This window comes from Mus musculus, chromosome 7 (genome assembly GCF_000001635.26).
Source record: "Mus musculus strain C57BL/6J chromosome 7, GRCm38.p6 C57BL/6J".
NCBI classification, from domain to species: Eukaryota; Metazoa; Chordata; class Mammalia; order Rodentia; family Muridae; genus Mus; species Mus musculus.
The window spans coordinates 92234530-92261550 of NC_000073.6; the positions used below are offsets into that span (position 1 = coordinate 92234530).

At 40.1% G+C, this 27021-nt stretch overlaps 1 protein-coding gene across 28 annotated transcripts in view; it reads left to right on the forward strand.

Annotated features, from left to right (window-relative positions):
* Positions 1 to 27021, forward strand: part of Dlg2 (discs large MAGUK scaffold protein 2) — a 1973059-nt gene that overhangs the window by 1758342 nt on the left and 187696 nt on the right. Inside the window, exon 1 of one of the 28 annotated variants that reach the window (XM_006507787.4) lies at positions 300 to 695. The exons of 26 other annotated variants lie outside the window; for them this stretch is intronic. The gene's annotated coding sequence lies outside the window, so the exon portion shown is untranslated. Of the gene's footprint in view, positions 1 to 299; positions 696 to 27021 lie in introns of those variants that run through there. One more of the 28 variants, NM_001243047.1, reaches the window with a different exon arrangement.

Here is a 27021-nt window from a genome sequence, read left to right on the forward strand (position 1 = left end):
ACTTGTCTCCTCCAAGTTCAGCAAGCACCAAAAGTTCCTTGGCCTCTAATCTCTGGTATTTGGCGGTTCTGAAACCTTCCTGGTTACTGAGAGACTCGGCAGAAGGGAAGTATTTGATGCACTATGGCACACTGTGCCATTGCAGGGCTGGGTCTTTACAGAACGATTATAAAAACCCCAAATAGCACAGTTCTATATGCATGCATATATATATATATATATATATGCATCTCTCTGATGTGGGGCTCTTCTCCACATTTCGCTGTTTCTGCCTTCTCCCCACTGGTTTGGGTGGATCCACCTTAACAAGGTATAGGGGAATACAAGCGAGGAGAATGAGAGTGCTGTATGGATGGTGGGAAAGCATCCTATTGGTTAGTACTGGTACATCCCAAACACCAATTACTGTCACTGCCTCTGAAGCTTTTATCTTCTTCAGGATGAGTTACAAGGAAATATATGTACCCAGCCACTGAGGATGCTGCATGGTCACCCCCTGTGATGTAAAATATGAGCGTCTAGGAGGGGCTGTTTTATAATTCATCAGGTTCCGCTAGTGAGTTCTGCCGGAGTCTTAGTTATCAACGCAAGTGTGAACCGGACAGGAGACAGGAGAATCTGGCACCAAGGAAACGGGAAAGCTGCTTCCAGTGTCTCCTGCCTCCTCCCTGCTTTGTTCCCTAATTTTGTGCTCGGTAAGTTTCCTGGCTTGACAGCCAATTGTTGTTGAATAAGATTGGCAAATATATCTGTAGCTTGGAATATGCACTTGCTGTCAGAAGTCAGTGTGTCAGTGTTTAGGCTTCTGACAAATGCCACAATTTCCCTTTAATGATCAAAATAGCTTAAAAGATGAAACAGAACCTGAGGGATCAATTATTTACCTTGATCCTTGGAGGGCTGCTTTCCGTGGTTGCTAAAGTTTCTCAGGTTTCGTTCTGTCAGTTTCATTTGTTGGGTGAGCTTTGAAAAGAACAAGTCTCTTTGTCATAAAATTGTTTTTCTTAGCTGCCAGAACGAGGTATGTACAGGGCAATTTATCCATCCCCACCCCCCAACTGACTCTCCCCAGCGATCCGTAAATCTTAAAACAGACTGTTCGCCTGGTTACCAGCTCCGACCGAGCTGAACCTGTGCAAGGCAAGATTCAAATTGCAATCTTTTGTGTGAACAGAACTGAGGGACTGTGAATAATTGGCATTGTGGAGATTATTGTAAAACACAGTATGGTGGTCGGCTCTGCATTTTGCTAGGCTGGGATCGGATTTGCATTTGTTGTGCCTGTTGATGGAGAGGGAGAGGGAGAGAGAGAGCGCGCGCCCCAAGTCATTCCCGCAGGACAGAAAGATGCAGAAGATATGCCTGGGATCTATGTAACTTGTGGCTGTGTGCTCCAGTTCCCTCTTGCCATTAACAACTACCTGAAGCTGTATTGTGGATCTCTGGGTGTGCTGCTCTGTATCCAGGTTCCAGGTCCTGGCTGCAGAGAATGTGTGCTAACTCCTGGTCTGTTAACTAACTATACAGTATTATTTCCTTGCAAGGTCTTTCTTTCTACGCTGTTTTCTGTCCTGTTGTTTTGCGTCAACCCAAATCTCTCAGAAACCAACAGCTTGATGTACTTTTTTTTTTTTTTTTTTTGAGCAGCAGATTTAACTGTAGTGTCATATGGCATATTATATATGGAGAGGAATAGAAGAGACATTTTCTTGAGTGTTTCGAGCGTGCCTGGCTTGATGATGCTTGCTTTCTTTCACCTGCAAGAAGCTACCGTGTTCTGGTCCCTAATTTGTCTGGGTGAAGTGTTTACCTTGTACATTGAATGCGCTCTCTCTTTCTAGATATCTGTAGAGCTGACAGAAATACTCTTATCCTGAAGGAGGACAATTTGCTTTAGCATCTCTCTGCAAAGAAAATGCATGCCTTTTTGTTTCATCAGGAAAACTTGGCTTCTTAGCTTTCTCTTTGCTTCTCCTTAATAAGTGATTTGGTCATTGGAACTGTCACATTGCACATAAAGTTGGCTCTCCTCTCCGAGGATTCTTTCTGACTACTCCAAAAGACTTGGAAAATCTGAGGTTTACAGAATATATTTTTTCTACAAACACATTTCCCTCCCATACTTTTTTCTCCCCACAAATAGGTTTTCTATATTTTTCTGTTTCTCTGAATAAGTTCTGCTTAAAGAAGAGAGGGGCAGTGTGTGGGGATTGGCACTTAGGGTGTGTAACCTGAAACTTGGGTTCTAATCTACAATTGGGTGTCCCAGGAGGGGGTCTGTAAAATTTTTACGTTCAGCCCAAAGCCTCTGGGCTTTAACAGTAATGATCCAGGTAGGGAATGAATCTAGAAAATCACTGCAGATGTAAAAGAGCATCTGTGTTTAATGGTGCAGCCAACCCATGACATTTTATAAAGCTCGGGATAGAAGGCTAAGGGTTCCTAAAAGCATGAGTCTACCTTACTGACAAGAGAAATATAGTTATAAAGTACCCTTGAGATATGTATTATGCAGTGAGCTTTATTGTGACACATTTTTTAAAAAAATGACATGCCAGAATCCGGGCTTTATTATTCAGTATCTGGGTTTCAATTCATGTGGCTTTATAGAGAAATAAAGCAATGTGCCAAACTCAGGAAACTGAGTTTCTTCTCATCTAGTGATGGTTTTTCCATCTTTTCCACCCACAAAAGATGAGCTCTATTTATAAAAACAAAAGACAATTGAGCATGAGTTATTCACAATTACATTTATAGCAAGAGGGGCTGGCATGCAGCTTGGTTGGTAGAGGGCTTGCTTAGCGTGCCCTGGGGTTGATCTCCAGAACAGCAGAAACCCAGCATAATGGGACACACCTGTATCTTTGCTATGTATCAAGTTGAAGGTTAGCCTGAGTTACAAGAGACCCTATCTCAGTGAGCAAGACAAAACTGTGACAAGAATGTTTTGGAAAAAACAAGAAAACACATAGACAATCATGTGTCTCAAATAATTTGTCATGAGATGGTTTTTCTTAGCTGTCAAAACGAGGTATGTACAGGGTGGCTTATTCATCCCCAAGGCCCAACTGATTAAAGGGCAAAGTAGCAAACATGAATTTTGCCTCTGTGACATAGACAGTTTCCTTTTAGAAGATGGGAAATGGGTAAAGCAGAGCAGGAAACAATTAGAAAAAGAGAGGTCTGTCTCTTACGGAGTGTTAATGGTGTCTGTCTCACTCTCCTTATCTGTACAATGGGACAGGAGAAAGGTGAGAGCATTAAGCCAAGTGGAAGGGGGATAATAATCACAGAACACAGTATTTGGCACAAAAGGAACACCTTTTAAAAAGGTAGTCATACTTTTCATAAATTGTGTTTCATAGATATTAACTTATTGCAATGGAAGTTAATTGTGGAAAAAATATACACAGTAGCCAGGGAAATCATGACTTTTTCTGGTTTGAAAAGATTTATTTCTGATAGCTTGATAATCTGTTTCTATTTCTACTTGAAAGATTTATTAAAAGATAGTTATTACATTTCTGTTCACTTTTACTTAATTTCTAGAATGATACCCACATTTCTCATGCAATTATTCAAAGGCTAAATTTCATGTTGAGAAGAAAGCCTAGGAATAAACTGATGCCAAATAACATATCATAGCTCTTTAGTGGATCTGCCAAATAACAATTAGGCCACAGCCCCATCTCTAACATCACATTAAAGTACAGAATAGAAGAATCGTGTAATTTACGATGTCCCAACCGCTTTGCTGAATGTTTCATGTGCATTTTCTCCACTAATAATCTGCACAGCCTTACCTGGTAGATACTTTTATTTTTTATCAAGTAGTAAAATGAAATTAGAGATAGACTCATCCAAATATTACTAAATTGATGATTTTGATATAGCATATGGCACTCCTGGGATTTAGACTCATACCTTTCTGATTCCAGACTCTACAGTGTAACCCTAGCATAGATTTACCCAATAGACGCTGCTAAGTTGTGCATGGTTCCAGTTTTGGGGTCTTGGCCATAAGCTTTGACTTTTTTTTTTGAATACTTATTCCCTGTCAGAGTTTGGGAGTTGATTTTAAAATTTGAAGTTGGGAAATTGGTTTGCTCTCAATACTGGGGACATGCCTATAAAATACTCACTTAGATTTCTGAGTAGTAAGCCTAAGATTCCAATGGGTTGGTTTCCTGGAGCTTCTGTTGGCTTTTGCTTTCAACTTTCCCCCTATTAAGTGAGAGTACAAAACTGGTGTAAAAGTGTCAGACTAAAAGCTTTTCAAATGCCACTCTGGAATGGACAACAATTTGATCCACCAAGGATAAGCACTGCTTTTCTTTACATCCAAAGACATCGATTTACTTTGGCAGGCAATTTGGGGGCCAACTGGATTTAAACCCTTTGCCATTTATCATTTATGCCATTGGAAGGCATGATGGCTTGAAGGAACCATGGCGAATTTCAGGTGTGTTCTCTGTGCCTGTAGTTTTAAGTTCTGGTTTGAAACCTGTGGGGCTGGGTACAATTAGAAAGTGCAAGAAGTAGCCTTGCTTTACAAGCTGGCTTGAAGCCAGCCCCAGACTCCTCAGCTCCATGTGACCAAATGGCTATTATCACACTCCTTTTCAAGGATTCATTCTCTAAATCCCTCCTTTTCAACTTGTGTTGTGGTTGAAACAAAGACCTACCTAGGAGGAATTATCAGTTAGGAGTTCCAGGCAGCAGATCTCTGTAATTATTAAAAACCAGGAATTGTGCGTGTGTGTGTGTGTGTGTGTGTGTGTGTGTGTGTGTGTGTGTGCATGTGTGTGTGTTTTAAAGCAATGAGAATCAAACAATAGGTATTTTTTTTCTTGTATTTTTGTAGTTGTTACCTTTATTTTCACAAGGTTTTCTATTTGGAATGTCTTAGGAAGTATTCCCCGCAACTGAACCTTGCAACCTTTGATGTTTTTCTGTTTGTTTGTTTTGTTTTGTTTTGTTTTGTTTTTGCCATACAGTAAATATAGGCATTCCTTTCTATTTCAGAAAAAGGTCAGTGTTATAACTTATATTCAGGAATTAGCTATGCTTCATCCCTATGCAAGTATATGGCACAATAAATATTTAGTAGATAGAGTGTCTAGATTAAAATGTCTACTCAGTCTGAAACAGAGAAATAAAATAATTGCTCTGATGACTAACATTATATGCTATATTTATACTATATGTATTTTTCTTAGAAGAGATGGTGATAAGGATGGACAGGGAAATAAAGACATAAAGACAAAATTGTCCATTTGATTTCTACATTGGTAACTCTTGACAAGGCAAATATTAAATGGAGGTGCACTGCTTATTTTTATTTTCAATTTATGTGTCATATAAACTTTTATAACATGGATTGTTTATGTACTTAGGGAAGGTGAGGAAAAGCAGATTAAATGAGCTTGGGAAATGACTAATTCTAAATTGAGAAGAGCAAACATTGCAAGGAGAATAAAGTCCAATGTTAAAAATGTACAAAATAATTGATAAAGAGATGAGCTCTGACCTGAGTGATGCAGTCACTTACTTGATATGGTTTCTTTATTGCCTGTTATGAAGTGCTTATGAAATATGAACTAAGTATGAGAAGAAAAGGTCTGCTAGGTGACAATATTGCACAATATTGGAAATATGAATCCTTGAGCTCAGAAAGCTTATAATGTGAGGCCTGGATGGCTATGTGAGCCTGCAGTTCTATGGGAGAGTCCTACCTTACCATGGCATGAGCAGGTCACATTGCTTTCTGCTGCAATGAACAAAAATCATGACTAAAACCGATTTGTTCAATAAAGCACATATTGGTGGTTGTAACTTAAAAGTACAACAGTCAGTCAGACCATGTTTAAGAGGTCATACCCTATGGCTTGCAATGCTTTCAAGGAACCCATTTCTTTTGGTTTTGCTGTGTTGCTGGTCTTGCTCCATTTCAAGAGTGAGCGATTTACCTTTGATAGCTCTAGGATTGTTCTAAGGACTCCCAGACAGCTTGTTTACATGGTCACATCTAGTCCAAAACAAATTTTGTCAGTGGTCCCTAGAATTCACTTTGAGTGGGCTGGTTTATATCTATTCTGAACCCAAGAGTAAATCATTTGCCTCATTCTGAAATTTAGAATAAAGGTAGCCTTCCTAGGGCTTTACAAGTCTCTAAATGACATTTTTCAGCTGTTGCTGTGACTTAGGTTTGGTGAGGATGGTAGAGAAGCTGTCAATAGGTTTGGGACATCCACAACTTGTTAACTACAAAACACATAATTAACAAATGTCCTCTCCAGTCAGTACATAGAATAATATAGTGAGAGCCAACCATATCAGATGGTGCTTAATGTCCATAAATCAACTTCCAGGATGAGTAGGGGCTTTCCAGAGAATAAGACTGAGAAAGTTGAGGTGCAGCTCAGCAAAAGAGTGCTTGCCTAGAACACAAACCTCCAGGTTTGATTCCCCAGCATTGAAAATTTAAATAAAAGAAAAAGATAAGCTTCAAGGCACAGAATATAATCCTTTTGTGTTCACGGATACCATCCAGGTAGCTGTTACCCTGGCACTATTACAAGACTCACCAGCCAGAAGCCATCTGTCCCAAAATGTAATGAGCAGAAAACCTGAAGTATCAACTTCACCAAAACTGGCTATTTGACTCTACCATAGACAAATACTCTCATGTTCTTTCCCTCGCTCTCTCCCTCCCTCCCTCCCTTCCTTTTTCCCTCCCTCCCCTCCCTCACCTCCCCTCCACTTCCCCCCACTCTCTCTCTCCTCAGTATAAATGCATGTTTGGACTCAACTCAATGTGAACCTTAACATTTTTGTCCCAAGGTTCAGAGTGATAGTATTTTAGAGCTGGCTATACCATCTTCATCCTTATCACTGCACTTTCCCCTCTTAATGAAACCTACAGAAAATGGTTCCTAACTCACACAGTACCGCAAATGCTTTTGGATTTTGGTGTCATGAAACTAAGGGTATTAACATGTAAGATGAATGGGAGGATTCGCTGAGTGATACATATGATGTGTATCATATTGAGAATGACATACAGCAGAATGAAATATTTTTTATCCAAATACAAATGTTCCATGGAAAATCAGACTTAACTCTGATCTCTGCAGTATGTATAATTTATATATTTTATAAGTTCTGTTTTTGACAATACTCATCTTTTTTTTTCCCCCATTGAGTAAGTAAACTTGTTTTCTTGATGAAGTTATTAGAAGTGGACTCGGTTTTGCAAATTGTATCTTGGGTGTTCTATGTTTCTGGGCTAATATCCACTTATCAGTGAGTGCATATCTAATGACTTCTTTTGTGACTGGGTTACCTCACTAAGGATGATATCCTCCAGATACATCCATTTGTCCAAGAATTTCATAAATCCATTGTTTTTAATAGCTGAGTAGTATTCCATTTGTAAATGTACCACATTTTCTGTATCCATTCTTCTGTTGAGGGACATCTGGGTTCTTTCCAGCTTCTGGCTATTATAAATAAGGCTGCAATAAACATAGTGGAGCATGTGTTCTTATTACCAGTTGGAACTTCTTCTGGGTATATGCCCAGGAATTTGCAAAACACAAGAAAATCAAGAAGAGGGAAGACCAATGGGTGGATACTTCATTCCTCCTTAGAACAGGAAACAAAATACCCATGAAAGGAGTTACAGAGACAAAGTTTGGAGCTAAGACAAAAGGATGGACTATCCAGAGACTACTCCACCTGGGGATTCATCCCATAGTCAGCCACCAAACCCAGACACTATTGCATATGGCAGAAAGATTTTGCTGAAGGGACCCTGTTATAGCTGTCTCATATGAGGCTATGCTAGTGCCTGGCAAATACAAAAGTGGATTCTCACAGTCATCTATAAGATGGAGCACAGGTCCCCCAGTGGAGAAGCTAGAGAAAGCACCCAAGGAGCTGAAGGGGTCTGCAACCCTATAGGTGGAACAGCAATATGAACTAACCAGTACCCCCCAGAGCTTGTATCTCTAGCTGCATATGTAGCAGAAGATGGCCTAGTTGGCCATCACTGGGAAGAGGGAAGAGAGGCCCCTTGGTATTGCAAACTTTATATGCCCCAGTACAGGGGAATGCCAGGGCCAAGAAGCGGGAGTAGGTGGGTAGGGGAGCGAGGTGGAGGGAGGGTATAGGAAACTTTCAGGATAGCATTTGAAATGTATATGAAGAAAATATCTAATAAAAAATAAGAAGCAAATAAATAAACTCTTCCTTAAAAAAAAAAAAAAAAAAAAAAAAAAAAAGAAGTGGACTTGGGAACAGTTTCCCACCCAAATGTCTGATTCCCAAATTCAGTGAGCGGACTTCGGGTCACTTCACAAAGAAGAGATTATGAGGCTGTTTCCTATCTGTAGGGAATCAGATCCATTTTGCTCATGATCTGCTAGCATGGTGAAGCATCCTTCACTGCTGTGGCTTCTCTAGGTGCTGTCTGTCCACCTACCTGGTGTCCAAGCTTCTAAAACCTCATTCACGTATCCAGCCTCTGTTCAGAAAACATTCAGGAAGGCAGGAAACAAAACCAAAGGACAATCTTCTTGCCATTTGCTCAGATCAGCAGCCTGGTGCAGGCAACATGTCTCCCGTGTAGCTGTGTCGGCGAGGACCCTAAGACTTAAAGAGGAGGATTCAGCAGCCACGTAGACAGTGCTCTCCAGAATGCTGGCATTTCATTTCAGATTCACTTGCAAGTAAAGGTCAAAATGCAACACCATGGAAGGGTAATAGCTGATGTCCATTTCAAAGCACAGCCCATCACACATAAGCTTTCAAAGGTCTAAGGTTATCCCACAGATAACCTCAGGACAGCCTTGCTGTCCTGTAGTATAAACCTGATACAATCTTCCTTATCTTCTTCTAGAGCTTTCTTGTACAAGTCAAGAGCCACTGAAACTGTTTCTTGGCTAATATTCTTAGATCTGGTAATTACAGTGAGCTGGGGGTAAGGCGGAGAAAGACCAGAGGCCAGGACTCATATTCCAGCAATGTACAGTGCTTCTGGTTCTTAAAATAGTGAAGTACAGAGCACCCTGCTTGGTACTAGCTTCTATGTAGAACCCTAAGAGTGTCCCTTTCCCTGCTACTTCAGGCACCCAAGCTCCCAGAATTTATATATATATATATACACACATATATATACATATATGTGTGTGTATAAATGTGTATATATGTATGTATATATGTGTATATATATGTGATATATATATATATATGTGATATATATATATATACACACACACACACACACACATATATATATCCATAGTTAAGAACTGAAATGTTAATGTACTGCTGATTATTAAATACAGAGTAAATACAGAGGCAGGAATTTTAGGTAAGTCTGCCTTATGTTTTAAGTAGAACAGTTTCATTTGGGTATGATAATAACAACATTCAAATGAAGAAATAATGTACAACTAAACACTAAGATGTTTTCCAAACACACTCTCTCTCTCTCTCTCCCTCTCTCTCTCTCTCTCTGTATGTGTATGTGTGCATGAGCGTGTGCACATTCATGTGGCTGTGAATGCTTCTGTGTATGCAGGCTGGAGGCTGACATGAGGAGTGTTTCCTGATTGCTTTTCACCCTATTCATTGAGGCAGAGCCCCTCAATTACAGCTAGAGTTATGGCCTAGTCTACCTTGTCGGCTTGATCTATGGATCTCCCTGTATCCATCTTCTTAGTGCTGGAATTATTGGCAGGCTGCTCAGCTACCTGACAGTTGTGTGGTCCTGGGCATCTGAACTCTGGTTCTTCTGTGTTCTTTAGAGATGATTACGAGGATGTTGTTTGAGACTGTCTGGAAGATTGGCTAAGAAGTGGATAGCACAGGAGTAATGAATAGTGGCAGGCTTTGCAGTTTTTAGTCATTTGACAAATATTAACAACATTTCTAATTAGAAAATTAAGTGTGTGTAAGTGTGTGTAAGTGTGTGTGTGTGTGTGTGTGTGTGTGTGTGTGTGTGTGTGTAAGTCAGAGAACAACTTGGTCAGAGAAAATAGTTTTCTTCCTCTACGTGGGTCCCAGATATTGAATTCAGTTCCTCATACTTTACAGCAGCCACCTTTATCCATTGAGCTACTACAATGTCCCAAATTTTCTGAGTTTATTGTTTGTTACTTTGTATAAAGCACTTGGCATACAGCTTCACCTGTTTCTCAAAGCAGCGATGTAGGGATAGAAAAGAAATGACACTTGACTGTAGCCAGAAAGGGTCAGGACAGTCCACATATTATTCACCACTTCCTAGTACAGACACCACAACATCGTGGATTCCAGCATACCGAATATGAGAATGTACTTTTCAACTTGTACTGACTAATAGCATAGTCTAAGAAACGTTAGCCACTCCTCTCATAATAATTTATTGAATGAAAGCTTGTGGGCCTCTAACAATAAAGAACATCATTTTAAAATATGACTGAATAATGTTTTCTATATTTTACACTTCAGTTGCCTATTTGTGATGCAGAGTGCAAGCTAAACTGCTTACAATTTGATTATGCAATCTCCCAATATTAGTATTCGCCTAACCATTGCATCATTTGGAATTGTGCATAAAGGAACAGAATACAAAGCCCATATATATTCTCTCTTGCTACCTTTAAATGAAAATGGAAAAGCCAACATTAGTACTTAATAATTCTATAGAAAATGGAACTTTTCCAACTTTCCTTTCAGGATGTGCTCTCCATAACGAAAAGATAAGCTTGCCATGATTTAAAAACTAGAGGGAAAATTGTGTGAGGTATACGGGAAACACCTCCTTTCCTACTAAAATACCTCACATGAAATTTCTTGAAAGCCACAGAGGTTTGATTTCATGCATCTTTATATGCCCAACATCTTGTACAATCCCACAACACTCATCCTTTAATAAAATACAAGTAGCAAAGGAAAAAAAAATAGAACTTTAAAATACCAGTCAACTAATTGTAAAGAATGAAACTTAATCTACTTAAAGTCACACAATCTATACAAAAATACAAGTTGTTTACAAGACAACTTGAGGTTTTAGACTAACTTTTTTTTTTTCTGGGTAATTTTTCTTTTTTCTTTTTTCTTTTTTTTTTTTAAATTAGGTATTTATTTCATTTACATTTCCAATACTATCCTAAAAGTCCCCCACCCGCTCACCCACGCACCCCCCCCCACTCCCATTTCTTGGCCCTGGCATTCCCCTGTACTGAGGCAGATAAAGTTTGCACGACCAATGGGCTTCTCTTTCCACTGATGGCCAACTAGGCCATCTTCTGATACATATGCAGCTAGAGACATGAGCTCTGGGCGGGGGTACTGGGTAGTTCATATTGTTGTTCCACCTATAGGGTTGCAGATCCCTTTAGCTCCTTGGTTACTTTCTCTAGCTCCTCCATTGGGGGCCCTGTGATCCATCCAATAGCTGACTGTGAGCATCCACTTATGTGTTTGCTAGGCCCCAGCATAGTCTCACAAGAGACAGCTATATCTGGGTCCTTTCAGCAAAATCTTGCTAGTGTATGCAATGCTGTCAGCTTTTGGAGGCTGATTATGGGATGGATCCCTGGATATGGCAGTCTCTAGATGGTCCATCCTTTTATCTCAGCTCCAACCTTTGTCTCTGTAACTCCTTCCATGGGTGTTTTGTTCCCAATTCTAATAAGGGGCAAAGTGTCCACACTTTGGTCTTTGTTCTTCTTGAGTTTCATGTGTTTAGCAAATTGTATTTCATATCTTGGGTATTCTAAGTTTCTGGGCTAATATCCACTTATCGGTGAGTACATATTGTGTGAGTTCTTTTGTGATTGGGTTACCTCACTCAGGGTGATGTCCTCCAGGTCCATCCATTTGCCTAGGAATTTCATAAATTCATTCTTTTTAATAGCTGAGTAGTACTCCATTGTGTAAATGTACCACATTTTTTGTATCCATTCCTCTGTTGAGGGGCATCTGGGTTCTTTCCAGCTTCTGGCTATTATAAATAAGGCTGCTATGAACATAGTGGAGCATGTGTCCATCTTGGGACACAATGAAAGCTTTTCTAAGAGGAAAACTCATAGCTCTGAGTGCCTCCAAAAAGAAACTAGAGAGAGCACACACTAGCAGCTTGACAAACACCTAAAAGCTCTAGAACAAAAGGAAGCAAATTCACCCAAGAGGAGTAGACAGCAGTAAATAATCAAACTCAGGGGTAAAATCAACCAAGTGGAAACAAGAAGAACGATTCAAAGAATCAACCAAAAGAGGAGCTGGTTCTATGAGAAAATCAACAAGATAGATAAATCCTTAGCCACACTCACTAGTGGGCATAGGGACAGCATCCTAATTAACAAATTCAGAAATGAAAAGGGAGACATAACAACAGATCCTGAAGAAATCCAAAACACCATCATATCCTTCTACAAAAGGCTATACTCAACAAAACTGGAAAACCTGGATGAAATAGACAAGTTTCTACACAGATACCAGGTACCAAAGTTAAATCAAGATCAGGTTAATGATCTAAGCAGTCCTATATCCCCTAAAGAAATCGAAACAGTCATTAATGGTCTCCCAACCAAAAAAAGTCCAGGACCAGATGGGTTTAGTGCAGAGTTCTATCAGGCCTTCAAAGAAGATATAATCCCAGTTCTTCACAAACTATTCCACAAAATAGAAGCAGAAGGTATTCTACCCAATTCATTCTATGAAGCCACAATTACTCTGATACGTGAACCACAAAAAGACCCAACAAAGATAGAGAACTTCAGACCAATTTCCCTTATGAATATCGATGCAAAAATCCTCAATAAACTTCTCGCTAACTGAATCCAAGAACACATCAAAACAATCATCCATCCTGACCATGTAGGTTTCATCCCAGGGATGCAGGGATGGTTCAATAATCGGAAATCCATCAACGTAATCCAGTATATAAACAAACTCAAAGACAAAAACCACATGATCATCTCGCTAGATGTGGAGAAAGCATTTGACAAAATCCAATGCCCATTCATTATAAAAGGCTTGGTAAGATCAGGAATTCAAGGCCCATACCTAAACATGATAAAAGCAATGTACAGCAAACCGGTAGCCAACATCAAAGTAAATGGTGAGAAGCTGGTTTTGGACTAACTTCTGTGATTCAGTTGAAGTGCTATTAGGATTGTAGTTTTGCTGAAAACAAATGACTTAACTGTTTAAATATAGACACTGACATGCTATCACAACAAGGAAGAGAAAGTGAGTAGGACTCTAAATGAGGTCGGAAAGTAATGTGTGTCAGTGGTCTGTTGGCTGGCGGGTTTTCTTCCTGGAGGCATTCTTCTTGACTTTCCCCTCACAGCTGGGTTTTTCATCTACCACACACACTCTGAGTCTAGTTTCTATGTTCATCTTTACCCAGGTGTTGCTGTCTGTCTGTCTGTCTGTCTGTCTATTTATCTATCTATCTACCTATCTATCCATCCATTCCTTTATTTATTTGTAGATCTCATAGTCCACATGAGCTTCTTTAGGAAGGACAGAGACTCTTTTAGTGGCCCTCCTATGGGCCATAGGGCCAGTTTTCATTGGACTTGTAATTTGAGTCAGAAGACTAAACAGATAAAGGAGTAGATATAGACTTCCACATTTTGTGTCAGGTTGTATAAGAGCAGGAACGTGTGATGCCACACTTATCATGAGAGGCATGATCAACATGTACAACATGTTAACAGGGCAAAGTCTAACAAAATTTATTTAATCCGTATTTTATGTGGCAGGAGAACCTATAGAAACGAGACACCCAAGACACAAGGAAACTAAGTATCTTTGTGCTTAGGTTTGATGAAGAATGGATAGATAGCAAAGTAGGAGTTGCTGGGAATGGAGGCTTCAGAATAAAGGGTGAATATGACTTTTGTAGCTCTTACAGATGGCTGTGGCTAAGAGTCAAAGTTTGTGTGATGGCTCAGAGAAGAGGAATTTTGGTTCTTATCACTTGCTTTAAAGCAGGAAGAAGGTGCAGAGTAGGAGAAGAGCAAAGAGGCTTTGATTATTATGTTTTTTTTTCATTCCCATTTAGTTCAAACTCAGCATGCTTGACTGCCAGGTTTTGCATGCATTGTTTACTGGGCTCGAACGATTCAAGCCATGGGCTCTAACCTTTGATTTTCTCTACTTTAACCTAATTCTTAAGAACCATATCAATTTATGCTCCATATACAAAACAGCATTTGCTCACAATAGAGAGCTGCAAGCTGCACTGGCTTAACTGGAACTAAATGACTCACATGTGTGTTTAATGGTCCCTGGTATGCCACGTGTGAGGTCATGTTTTAAGTACCATGAAATCCCCCTTGTTTGAAACTCAACGAGTTGTCATAGAGTAAGAAAAAGACAAGAAACATTTTCCTTGTGTTTAAATTATGCTAGCGTAAAGAAAGAAAAGGTTTCTGAGAGTAGATTTTATTCTCATAACAACATGTTATGAGATATGAGATGACTGTATGTATGATGTATGTGAGATGACTGTATACTCAATAGCTTGATGTAGCCATTCCACAATGAATGTACATGTCGAAAGTTTTAGAGATTAAAACATAAAGTAGTACAGCTTTAATCCTAGCATTTGGGAGGCAGAGGCAGGTGAAATAGGAGTCTAGCTTGATTTACATACCAAGTACTGAGTTTGAGGCCAGACAGGGCTACATAGTGGGGCAATAAGTAGACAAATGAATAAGACATAAAAATGACATAGTGATATAATCAAAACTATAGGAAAACACTGTGATTATCTTCATCTATTTTTTTAATTTAATTTCCCTATATGAGTATTTTGCCTACAAGTCAGTGTGTTTACCGCATCTGTGTCTAGTGTCCATAGAGGCCAGGAGAGGGCATTAGATACCCTGTAGCTGGAGCTACAGATATTTATGAGCTGCCATACAGGTGTTGGAAACACAACTTGACCCTCTGGAAGAACAGTAAATGCTTTTAAACCACCGAACCATCTCTCCAGTCTTATAGATCAGGCTTGCTCCTACGTTCCTGTCTTTGTTACTGTTCTACTGCTGTGAAGCGACAGCATGACCAAAGCCATTATTATTTTAAATAAAAAGCATTTAACTTGAGGGCTTGCTTACAGTTTAGAGGGTTAGTCCTTCATCATCATTGCAGAGAGTGTGTTGGCAGGCAGGCAGACAGTCAGGCATTCATTCATGGTGTTAAAGAAGTAGCTATGAGGTACATCATAATCTATAGGGAGGGAGGGAGAGAGACAGAGACAGAAACAGAGACATATTGGTACATCCTGAGACTATTACCCTCTTAAAATTGAGTAAATCTTGTGATATACACTAAACATCATTAAAAGCCACATTGAAATGTTTTTTTTGTTTTGTTTTGTTTTGTTTTGTTTTGTTTTGTTTTTTAAAAAAAGGTAGCCTGGACCTAGTTCTGGGCCTGAGCCTGGGCTTGGGCCTAGGGTTGGGTTTTGAAACACCAAAGCCAACTCTCAGGGACACACCTCCTCCAACGAAGTCATACTTCCTACTCCTTCCCTAAATAAATCCCCTAGATGGGGAGAAGTGTTCAAACATATGAGCCTATAGGGGTCATTTAGATCACCACAGTTCCCCTGCTATGGTTTTAGGGACACCTTTTGACCCTTTATAGATATTTATTTTGTACCAGTAGCAATTTCAGAATTAATAGGCTAGAGGGGGCCTTGCAGGGTTATTCTAGCCAATGGTCTTGCTTTTGATTCAAACTATGCTGAAGCTCTGAAGTCAGTCTCTGTTTACTGTTTGAAGAAGGTTTTAATCAAATAAGTACTTCATGGCAACATGTAGTACTGGAAAGGATAGTTTTGTTATGTTTCAAGGTCATTTGTCAAATCAAATACTCTTTAGCATGTATATTTTTCCTTTTGTGTATGTATGTATGTATGTATACACAGATGTGGTGTGTGATTAATGCGGTGGTTATTTTGTGCACATGTGTATGAAAACCTGAGGTTGATGATAGATGTCTTCCTCCATCCTCCATCTTGTATACTAAGACATAGTCTCTCACTGAAGCCGGTTGTGTCCACTTTCCATGCCCTGGGATTACAAGTAACTGGCCACATCTACTCAGCTTTAAGTAGACTCTAGGGATTCAAACTTGAGTCTTCACAATTACTCATAGTCACTGAGCCATCTTTCTATACCAGCCTGGGTGTTTTAACCGTACAAAAGAATCCATTTATTCTTCACAGCTCTTAGTAACTGACTTGGGAATAATCTAGTAAGATGAGTTCATAAAAATACCCATAATATCCCCCCAGAGAACCAGTTTCACAGACCAGATTGCGTTTTCTATTTTTTAATGAAATTTCTTCATGTCTGAAAACAAAATAAGTTTCTGTACATCTTAGAACTTCATGAAATGTGACTGTGATCAAGCCCAAAGGGATTCATTTCTTTCCCCGATCCAGATGCAACACCGGATATTGAATTGCATACAAGCTATGTATACCAAGACTTATTATGGTGCCCAGCAAGCACAGTCTCCCCAGACAGTGCTATCTAGGGTGTGGTATGGTTTTACTTCTATATGTTCAGAGCCTAGCCCAGAGTGTATGCTTAGTATATGTCTACTGATCTCTCTAACTTCATCCACCTTCCTCTATGAGCTTTGTGTCCCCTAACGATAACAAGCATCCAATTTATTTGTGATGCATAGTGCCAGCCTAGAGATGATCAAATCACAGAGACTGCAGAAGTATCTACAGAGCCTAGCAGGTTTATTGGGGAATGTTGATCTGTCTGTTTATCCTCCGCTTCACTGAAGCTGACTAAAATGTTCATAGTTTCTAGCATCTCCAGAGTTATCTCCTTCTACTCCATAATTGGGTTAAGCAGACCAGTCAAATTGTACATCATGGTCCTGAAAAGAAAGATGCACAGTAAAGCTGTGAGGTGTTGTTATTGTTGTTTGGGGTTTTTTTTTTTTTTTAATGCTGTGGGTTCAGGAGGTTGTTTGTTTGACACATCTGTCCTTGTAGCCCTGACTGTTTTGGAACTCAATATGTAGACAATGCTGGGTCTTGAATTCTGCATCTTTGGGCTGGCTGAAAAACCTAAAAATCTATTTTTCATTAAGTAAAGCCTAAGTTTGAAGGCCCACAGGACTGTTCTGCTCATGAACAGATTGCTTCTTTAATGATTCTTAATTTTATGGTATAACAAATGACTACTTATATAAAAATAAGTGTACAATGTACAGGGGCATCCTGACATAACATGTTTGCTTAGATGTTTTCTAGCTAAGAATAACCAAGACCAGTTCATTTTCACTTGTGGCCCTCCATATTGAAATTATATTGCTAATTGCAAGAATATTATTTTGTGGTAAGTTAGCAAACATGAGTAATTTGGGTGAGTTTTTGTAAAGAGAAGGGGCCTATGGGATAAAGGACTATGTCTGATTGCATATCATTATCCTGCAAGACCTATTATATTACAACTGGCACATAGTAGGCATTCAGTGAGTAATCTGATCCAATAACACAAATTCAAGACTGGAAAAATGTTATAATCATGCAGTTTGTTGGGACATCCTAGTCCATGAAATAAAGAAACCTTTGTAAATCCTATAAAAGTTGAAAAGCAAATGCTGTCTTCTGATTTTTCATAGGAACAAGGGATTGGGTGCTGAATGGACCCTCAGTCGTGCACTTTACAAGCTCACAGTCAGAAAGAATGACAGGGATATATACATATTGCTTTAGCTTTAGTTTCCTGTAATTTACTGACATTTACAGAGTTCAAAGTGCAACTAGTTTAGGGTTAACAAAGTATAAAGATAACCTTGGGCAGGGGAAGGTGTGTATGACCATTTCTGCTCAGGGAGGCCAAGGGCAGCTTTGCTGAGCATCTCCACAATGTCTTATAAAAAAAGAGACACCTCAGGTATTAGAAGTAACCCACAATAGGCAAACAAACAAACAAACAAATGGAGATATCAGACAGCAAGGTATATTCTATGATCCATAAGTAGATTTAAACATTTCTTATATTAAAAATATTTCCCCAGGAATGGAGAAAAGTGATAGGAATTTGACGTCTCTCTATATTATCTTGTTTTATGTGAGGCCAGCCCTGCTTCAGTGCCCACTACGATGATGGCAGACATGATTATTGCTACTCATGTCGATTTCTGCATCCTTAGATATCAGCTCGAGAGCTATCGTTTTCATTTATTTTGTTTTGCTTATTGGTTGGCTGATTTGTTTGTTTGACATAGAGTTTATATAACTCCGGCTGGCCTCAATCTTATTATGTAGTTAAAGATAGCCTTGAACTCATGATCATCCTGTGTCCATGTCTCATGTACTTATCATAAGTGCTGGCCACCGTACCTGCTTGTTCTCAGTCATAGAGATGAAAACAAGGTGGTTGCTGCATGTGAAGGGTGCACTCTGCCAAATGAGAGAACCCCTGCTCTGTTCCTTCTCCCTCTTTATTTCCTCAGGAGGTTGTGAAATGTGCAGAAAGGGCCCAGGCTTTCTTTCCCTCCTCCTTTTATTTCTCTATATGTCTAATAGCAGACCCTAGTCCAATTAGAAGAAGGTTGATCATTTCTAAAAGGAAGACAATAAACTTTCCCCACATGGATCCTGAGTCTTAAACAAACTAGTGCATTTTGAGGACCAACTGCCATTCTGAGACCTTTGTATTCAAGTAACAGGGATTTGAGAAGATCACAGGGGACTGCCCATCTTCAGACAGATGCTAGAGACTGGGCAACTACAGTTCATTCTAAAAATCTGGTTTGATGGCAATGAAAATAGAATCGCCTACTAGGGAATCAGAAAGTGCATTACCATCAAGCCAGCATCCAGCAGCAGCACATGTCAGTCTGAATGTCAAATCCTCAGACAGCTATAATAAGAATGGGAAAGACAGCACTGGCAGATCACCTTTAAATGACAATAATTCAATTTCAAAGGGCAAATGAATGAAAAATGCCCTTGAAAACTCATTGGACATGCCAAGAAAAGGTTATCTAAACACCACCAAAGGCAAAACATGAAAACTTTATAAGTAATTTATTTTTCTTAAAATCTCCTCTATTCCTATTTTTTATTTATTTGTCTTGACATATGCCCATAAGCACAGCACATGTTTATTATCAAAAGGCAGGTTGCTGAGGGAACTGAAAGGTGGTCAGTACAGTCAGTTTGCTTAGGCTAGTCTCATTGTATGTTTTGACCTGGAAAATTATTGATCACAGGCAAACAGGGCTGGAATGAGAGCATATTGTTTGTTCTCTTTTTTTCCCCCTTCTAATTTGAGGCTATCAAAGAGGCCTAGGATATCCTTGAATTCCTGGCTAAGTCTCCTTCTAGATACTGGTATTACATAATGCATGTAGCACTATATCTAGGTCTTTGCTATAGTTAGAAGCTGGATGGGGAGTGTCAACAGATGGATATCCTACCCTTGAACTCTGCACCTTCCAGTTATGAACACTTAGAGCAAGCTGTGGACCTTCACTTGAGTATCACAGTTTTTCAGCCCACAGTGGTGCCTTGTACTTAGTATATTTGGGAGGGAGTATCATTAGCTACAGTTATCTATGTCTAAAGGCATCTACTTTGGTAAAAAGGTCTGCAGACCACATCAGCTTAAGATGAGTCAAGTCAGTCCTGGTTGTTCCACTAAAAGAACTACAGTCACAGTGACATCATTCAAGTGCAGGAAAGACTTTTGAGGAGATGAGAGACCATAAAGTTATTTTATATAACTGCAAAGGGCAGAAGTAGGTTTCTTAGGGGAAAATTAAAAGTACTTCAGTACTCTGCTAAGGACAAAGAAAAGTTAGTCTTTAAGTTAGTAGTCATCTAGCAATGTGGAGCAAATAAGAAAACCAGTACAAGTGGAAGCATGAAGATGTCTTAACAGAAACTTTCATAAAATCATGTAGGAGAATGGGTCAAGTGTGGAGAATCTCTAAGAAAATCCCCCATGAAAAATGGTAAAGAATTCTCCAATGTCTTCCAACTCCTTTGTACCTTTGTAAGTGCCAATTCATTGTCTTTGATTCTAAAAATTGATGCAGTTATCCTGGCAGTGATGGCCCACACCTTTAGTCCTAGTACTTGGGAGGCAGAGGCAGGTGGCTCTCTGAGTTTGAGGCCAGCTTGATCTATAGAGCTAGTTCCAGGACAGCCAAGGCTGTTACACAGACCAATGCTGTCTTGAACTCTGCCTCTCCCCTAAATCACAGCAGTTGATAGAGAAATTCAGAGCTTCCTTGTCCAGTGAAAACTCAGAACTTCTACAAGGAAGGGCAGTAGCCGTCTTTACCTTCCTTTTAGGCAGGTTGCCTAATGATAGGCAGAAATGCACATTGGATCGCTGTCCTCTTTCTAGGGCATGCATGGATGTGAATGCCTTGGTTATTGCTTCTGCAATAATTACATTTGAAAGATAAAAGGAAATGTTAGGCTTTGCAGTCCCGAAATTATTTCTCTCATATCACTTCCTTTAAGTTTATTTAAGCTCTCTGTGACATCTGCTTTACCCCTTAGGTTACCTTTGGCAGTGTCAGAACACCCAAGAGATGTTTTGCCTTCAAAAGTACACTTGCTGTCTGTGCCCTGCCTTGCTGTAGGTCATGGTTCTCTGTGGTAGCTGAGGCCTTTCCTTGGCTGTTTTCTACTCAATAGGGCTTTTATAGCACAATGTCAGGCCCTTCTGACCAGATTTGGTGGCCCCATCACCCCTTTGTCCTCATTACCCACGGCAGCACTTGACATAAGATAACAATGAACATTCGGTTGAGGAATGAAGGAAAACACATTTCTGCTTTTCCTGGAACCAATTCTGCCCATTGTCTCCCCAGTCTCCCGGAGACCCAGTAAAACCTTGTACTGGGAGCTCAGCTCCCTTGTCCTGGTTCCTCATGTGTTTTCTTCCTCAACACCAGTTATTTCTCACAAAATAGACCCTTCATTTCTCAGCACTCTTGGGTTCCAATGCATTCCATTTCACTGCCTTTCTTTGAGAAGACTTTACACTAGTTGATTAACTAATACTAAACACTCTATTTATTGAGATCTTGCTATAGTCAAAAACCCTGCTGGATACTGAAGAATTTTCTACCACACAAGAAGCATGTTCTCTAAAGTCTAATTGGGGCTAAGGTAGATTAGTAGGATGGGAAAATTCATAGAGCCTGTCAGGACCCCATTAAGTGTTTAATAAATATCAGTGTTGGGGGACTGAGGAACTGGCTAGCACAAGGACCTGAGTTGTGTCCCCACACCTACATTAAAAACAAACAAACAAACAAACAAACAAAACAAAACAAAACAAAACAAAACAAAAAGGAGACTAGAAGCTCAGTGGTCAGCTGCTCAGGGAACATCATGTTTGCTGAGACCCTATCCCAAAAACTGAGATTAGGAACAGTTAAAGAAGACATCCAGAATTATTTCATGGCCCGCACAAGTCTCTACACACACACACACATGCACGCACACACGCACACACGCACACATGCACACCTATACCCCTAACATCTTGGTGGTATTTTGATGAGCTTTGAGAGGAAGATTTTTCAATAAGGAGACACCCAGGACTCTGCAGGAAAAACAGATTTCAGTTGTCACTGAAAACATGAGTCTAGATTATAAAACAAGTAGGAGTGAGTCTTTTAAAGAAAGGTAGTGTTCTCTTCAACCTGATACTAATTTGTTAACTCAACACATAGTCTCTGGACATCTGCTTCTGAGCTGAGTGCTGTGAGTTTTCTGAGGTCAAGTGCAGTTCAGTTTTTTCCTATTTCATCCTGAACTCCCCATGACCTCATCCGTTCCTCCAGCTTTAACTACTACCTTCCTTCCCGTGCACAAGGCACCCAGCACTACCTGTCCACCCCCAGATTCTTCCAGTTAGTTTAATTTTGGTTCTCTTCTTTGCAGAAAATGGGATATGATGGTTCTGCAGTGTCTACTCTGTACTGGTTGTCTTCACCCCCTCCCCCTCCCACCCTAAGGGTCCAGGCACTGTGAAGCCTATGAAATCTCCAACACACATACATTTACAATTGCAGAAGCTCTCTGCATAGTACTCTGTGACTATGAAAATGTGTGTTAGGAGTTCCTCTACACCCGAGCTTCAGATCTGGGACTGGGGAGCATTTGTTTACAAGTGCAGACTAGCCTGCGGGATGACAGCCTGTGTAAACACAGACCCTTACTTGGTGTTTATGCTGGCAACCCTGTTTTCATTCAATGAGCTCAGGTCACAGGCCAGGTACTGAACTAGAATCTTCCTCTCTGTGCTAGTGTAGCTGTGTAGAAGACACTGTAAGGGAGTTACCGAGACACACAGTGTTGCTAAAATCAAACTCCTATCTCCAGGTAATTTCAGAAAGAAGAGTTTGTTTAGCTCATTGTTCTGGAGGCTCAAGAACACTGGCATCAGTTAGGCTGCTGTGATGGGTTTCATGGTAGAAGTAGGTAAAGAGACAAAGACCCCATCATGACACAAAAGTCACAGAGTGATGGGGGGGTGGAGGGTCCATCACCAGAACTAATTTACATCCCTTTGAAGCACATTCATCCAGTGACATCAAAATTCTCATTGAGTCCTTTCTTTCCCCTTAAGGTCTCACCACCTCTGAACATTACACAGCAGCACCAAACTTCTACCACTTGATCTTTGGACCACAGTGGTCACCACCGAAATAAAACTGCCATCATGTCATTGAGAAATTTGAGGCCACAGAAACAAGTTGCCTGAGATGTAGATGCTATTAAAGCAGGAGTCGACATGAGAACCCAGATCTATCTAGTTTTACTTTCTGGATATTTTCTTCTATACCACAGTAGAAGTACACTGATTTTCGGTGTTTCCATTATCTTATCAATTAAAAAGTGGGGATAGATTTTTGTCTCTACCCTGCAATTGCAGTGCCCTCGACTATAGGGTATCTCCAAGATAAGAAGTAGCTGTGTACCAGGACCTAGGAGCCATTAAAAATGAGGTGTAGGGTATGGGCATTAAGCTTAATGATATTACCACCCCGCAAGCAGTTTCTGACCCTTGTGACTTCTGATTCAGAGCCTATGATCAAGAAATGAGTTTGTGGCCAGTGAACTTTAATTCAATTGCTCCCTCAGTTGGTACGCTGTGAGCTTCAGTTCTGGGTCATCCACACACTGGATTCTTAGTGGCCCTGTAGACACAAAGTACATTTTTGACAGGGAGTCTCAGCAGGTATAGTACATATTTAATAAGCTGCTCGTTATAACAGTTAATATATACTTCCAATCTATAGGGATGGTTCCAGCTGCAGTTTGGTACACCAGCAGGAGGAAAGCTGAACACAGTGCTTAACTGCAGAGATAAGATTGGGGCAGCAACACGGGGGGTGGGGGGGGGGGATTACTGAAGGCACAGCTGAGTGCAAAAAGCTAAAGCGCCTGGATGGGAAACAGTCTGGGGATCAAAACTCGACCCTGACAGCTGATACCTGGACAGGAGATTTTCTACTGCCTCATCTCTGGGAGCTTCTCTTCTGTAACTGTGAGGAAGGGACAATAATCTCATTATATAGAGCGCTTGTTTCCTCTGTTTAACAAATATTATTAAACATTGACCCACTCGGAAAATATGAGATCATAGAGCAATGTAAAAATGGTAGCACCGGTGACAACGGGTGTTAGTCAGCCATGTCTCCTTTCACATCCCCAACACAAGTCACTCTAGTTGCAAGGACATGAGCTTTGACTCTGCTGACATGCAATTCTGAGACTGTAACGTTCAGGCTTCCCAGCCCTTTGGTCCAAGGGAAAGCATGAGGGTGCAGGGTTGAGGAGTGGTGCTAAACTCAGGGAATAGCAGCCAGAACAATCACCTCCTACATGACAGGAACTGTTCTGAAAAAAAATGGGAGATTTCTGATCAGAGAAAGTATTGGGGGATTCTATAGGCAGGAACTCAGGTGAGGAGTTTTAACTGCTTACCTGTTAGAGACATGGTTTAATCTGCACTGAACTTGAATTCCTTTGGACCTACTTCAGAGCACATCCTCTCTCATACAGGTAACATGGGCCATCTTTGAAGACACTTAGTGGTAGCTCTTCCTGCTGAATCCGTACACATGCATTGGACTGTTAATGCCGTTATAGAGATATAAACACTACCTGCTTAAGAGAAGGTATGCATGTGTTAATAAGTTTACTTAGACAAGTGATTCATTAACTTTGTCCGAGGATTTGCCAGTCACTTGCCTATCTGCTTCCAAAGGAAGGTCACTCTGTTTTGTTCCCCACTGTGAGTCAGAAGTCACAGTGCTGACTCATGTAACCTCTGCACCAAGGCAGCTCTGCAGTACCCATCACAGCCTGGACTGGAAGGTGCCCCGAGCACTCCTACTTGCACTTGTCTGTATTCCAAGCTGTAAGCCTCAGCAGGTAGGCATAAGCTTTGTAGTCAGACAGGGCTGGGCCTCCTAATAGAGTTGTCCATGTCAAAGTGCTGTCTTGTTCTACTGCCCATTTCCTCTCCGAAACTTTGAATAATGAAGTTTCACTTGCTACAGTATCAGGAGGATCATAATGACAAATCCACATTGTCTTAGTACACAGTAGTTGTTCCAAAAACTGACTTATCTACCCACTAATAATATACTACAGTGTACTTCCTCTTTGTGGTTTTAATTTTGTTCTTACTATCATTCTAAATAATAACTGGATATTTATGTTTCATGTGGGCATTTTATTTAACCTCTGTAATAACTATATTAAGAGTTGTATGAATAATATATGAATGGTTATAGTTTTGTAAATGGCTGTATGATTAATAACCATGTTAGTCTCTAAATACACTTGTGCTCCAAGCACAAAAGAAGTTGAATAACTTGCTCAAGATCACTGTACACTTTAAATGACACAGTAGCACTTAAGTGGCTGCACTCCTCAGAGCCAACAAATCTTCGAGACTCTCCAACACTAACCAATAACTTTGTGTAAAGCAGGGGTATGTATTTTTCATTTAAATTTTTTGTGTTATGATGTTCAGGGGGAAAACATATCATATAAAGAATATGGTGACTAGAATCTTTGATAGACATCTTTCTAGTAAAAAAAAAAATCAATATTTGGTTTTGTTACTTATAAAACTTACATAGTCTCTGATACTCACCAGGTGCTTGAATATAGAGATGTGGGTCTCATTGTAGAGTTGAAAAAGGATGTAGATAGATAGATATAGATATAAATATAGATATAGATAGGTAGACAGAGAGGGGGGAGAGAGAGAGAAAGAGAGAGAGAGAGAGAGAGAGAGAGAGAGAGAGAGAGAGAGACAGGAAGGGAGGATGGGGTGTAATGGAGGGAGGGAGGTACAATGCTATCTCTTTCCACCTGTCTTCCTATCATGCCTCTCCAGTAGCATCCTCACCCATTCAGGCACTTCAGCCCTTCTGTAAATACTGTCTTAGTAATTATTATACACACAATCTTAAATGTCAGTGAATGAACTTATATATACTCACACAGGCTATATTAACCAGGTTAGAAATCATATCAAATATGTTTCTGATAATGAGGTGGCTTTAAGTCATTCCCTGAAGGGATTATTGAAGAAACAGGAGCCTTTGTAACATAAATACACACATTTGCAAGCAGTAGCTATGATGATGGCCACTCAGGACTATTGTGAGGCTTATCATCAAACTTGTTTTTAACTTCTTGGGTGGCTACAAACAGCTGAAATCTTCCGTGATGTTTCTCAGTTTTAAATGTTAACCCTTACTCATGCTTGTGAAAACACAATGAAGCCAAAGGAAATGTCAATGGGTCACATGATTGGCAGGCTGTTGGCCCATGGCCAACACAGCATCTTACATCATAGAATATGATCTTCACGGTGGCATATAATTGTTTCTATGTGTTCTCCCTACTGAGGGAGAGCCCTGAGGTCTATGGTGTAGCTTATTAAGCTAACATATCATCAGTGATAAGAAAGTCAGCCTATGTTGTCACAGACCTCTCCACCAAAAAAAAAAGCTACATTGGATTTTTTGTTTGTTTTTTGAGATAGAGTTTCTTTGCATAGCCCTGCAACTCCATGCGAGGCATGTGAGGCTCACGATGGAATCACCTAGGTTCCAAAGGCCTAGGGAGCTACCCCTCCACATCTTCTGCCTCGCCCCTTCTCTCCCTCCATCCCTCTCTTTCTCCTCCAAAACTGAAAAGTGATTAAAATTGTGGAAAGTTTGAAAATACATGAAATCCCAGAGCTTTCAAAGAAGGAAAATGTTTTCTATATTTAGAGACTGCATATTAATATTATAGAAGTTAAATAAACTGTGCACAACTGATGTTATTGTCTTTCATATTGGACCTTTGACACAAATTTTAAAAGCTGATTACTGCCGGCATTTTTGAGTTGAGGAATAGGGCAGTTTGCAGTGTCTTTTGAATGAAGACTAAGGAGTTACAAGTTGTATTCACATGCTGAGATGTCTGAAGGTCATCAGAAGGAAAATTGTAGTTGAACTATAAACTAAGGCTGTGAAGACAGATGTCAAGTGGTGATGGTAGCTGAATGAAACTGTGTATGCTCAGGGAGAGAGATGCAGACAAACAAGAGAAGGAAGTGGTAGTAGACTTGAGTTTGCTCTTGGAAAACTCTTCTAGTGGCCTGGAAATAAATTTCTGCCTCTGTTTATGCTGATGTTTAATCTGAGATGCAGCCTATCCTTCAGGATTCAGCAAGTAAAAAGCCTAATATTCAAATGGGCATGCTGAGAGTCCTTTGACATGATATGATCCCCTAAACACCATACAACCAAATAATCCACAAACTAGAAAGCATTATATATCCACACAATCTAGAGTAAAGCAAGTACAGCATGCTAGGATGCAGACCATTACAGCAGGACTGTTGTGTGGATCTACACACAGAGATGGCTGGGTGGGTTTGAAAGATATGGTGTTGTATTGTGTGGGTTAAATAAAAGCTAGGGTCTGGA